The sequence below is a fragment of the Bison bison genome, unplaced genomic scaffold (assembly GCF_000754665.1).
Source record: "Bison bison bison isolate TAMUID 2011002044 unplaced genomic scaffold, Bison_UMD1.0 scf7180017864160, whole genome shotgun sequence".
Lineage (NCBI taxonomy): Eukaryota > Metazoa > Chordata > Mammalia > Artiodactyla > Bovidae > Bison > Bison bison.
In genome coordinates, this window is record NW_011494732.1 from 5,282,205 (window position 1) to 5,284,172 (window position 1,968).

Consider the following 1,968-nt stretch of genomic DNA (forward strand, 5'->3'; position numbering starts at 1 on the left):
TGGGAGTTTTTTTTTGGGGGGGGAATTTTATTATGTAAGTCAAGGGACTCACTTTAGGGATCAGGCAGTTTATATGAGAGATGGCACCAGCTTAAGGCAATAAGGAGTAGGAAGGACTGTGGCAAACTGGAGCATAGATTCTGTATCTGAATACATTCAGGGGACTGCCCTGGTGGTCCAGTGGCTAAGACTCCAAGCTTTCTATGTACAGGGCACAGGTTCGATTCCTGGTCAGAGAATTAGATCCCACATGCTGCAACTGAGAATCCTACATGACACAACTAAGACTCAGTGTAGCAAATAAAATAAATACATTCAACTCCAGTTTTTGAAAACATGGTGGTGGGCCAAGCCAAAGATGACGCCGGAAGTCATCTATAAATTTTTATATTATAAAAGTAACAGTGCTGTCTAAAAATTGGAAAAGAGACAAAAGTAACTCTAATCACAATACTATATAATCTGGTATATTTTTATAAACTTGGGATATTTTCTTCTTTGCCCAGGTTTTTCTTTTTAGCATCCTTGTCATAATTACTCGAGCTTCCCAAGTGGCCCTAGCCATAAAGAACCTGCCTGCCAATGAACCCGCCTGCCAATGCAGGAGATGTAAGAGATAAAAGTTTGATCCCTGGGTCAGGAAGATCTCCTGGAGGAGGGCATGGCAACACACTCCAGTATTCTCGCATAGAGATTCTCACGGACAGAGGAGCCTGGCGGGCTACAGTCCATGAGGTCGCAAAGAGTCAGACAAAACTGAAGCAACTTAGCACCCATGCACGCATGCATAATTGGTCATCAGGTATCTTTCAACAATATTTCAGGATTTGAAAACAAATTAATTCAAAGAACTACAAGTTCTCAGGACTTGTCACCCACAGAGTTGTTCAACCATCACCACTGTCTAGTTCTGAAACACTTCATCACCCCTAAAAGAAATCCTGACCCATTAGCAGTCATATCCCATTCCCCATTCCCCCTGACCATATTTTGTTTAGCCATTCACCCACTGATGGACTTTGGGTTGTTTCTACTTTGGGGCTATTATTAGGAACGTTGCTATGAACATTTCCATACATATTCTTGATGGATATAGATTTTTCAATTCTCTTGGGTATATACCTGGAGAGGACAAGATCAATTATTTTTTCTGGGAATCAGAAGCTTGTTGTGGCAGAAACCAGGAAACTAGGTTAGACACTGATGAGGCATTTGCATCCGTTGCATAGTCGGTTCTCAGACGCTGACAGGTTTTAAAGGGAATAACAAAGGCTGCTTCCCCAGAAAGGCTAGATCAGCTTTCTGCTGGTTGGGTATTAACATTACCCTTCCCTTCTGGTCCCACAGAAGTTCTCTTAAAAAGTAAAGAAGAGTAAAGGAGACTAGAGAATTTTCTTTCATTTTTCTTTTCTTTTTTTCATTTTTCAATTTTTAAATGTTACTTTATGAAGAACAATATTGATATAAAAATGAAAATTCAAGACAAGTTTAGCCATAATGTCACCACCTAATCAAATAAGCCGTCCTGGGAGATGCCGTGCTAGGACCTTCATCTCACACCCATCCTGGCCCTCTCTGCCCACCTTTGTATCACAAGGAAATCTGTTTCCCAGGCTCCCTTTCACTCTGCTTCCTGGTAGGTTCAGCCAGTCGCAGGCACTGGTGGAAGACTGGAGGGCCGAGGAAGGAAGAAGCCAGGGCATTTTTGTCTCCCTTGCTGCTTTGGGAAGCATCTCTGCCAGTGACTGCATGTTCGAGGCTCCAGATCCTCTGAAAGTCCAGTTTCTACTGGATGGTCTTGGCTCCTGGGCTCTGATAGTCCTACTTCCTCCCTTCCTTTCTCTAGTCCTAAGTGGATTAATATCTTTCTGCTGTTGATAATCTATGCCTTTGTCTCACAATCTTGTTTGGCTCCTCAGCTCTATCATTGCCTGTTATGATGGTTTCAAAATATATCCAGGAGTTCTG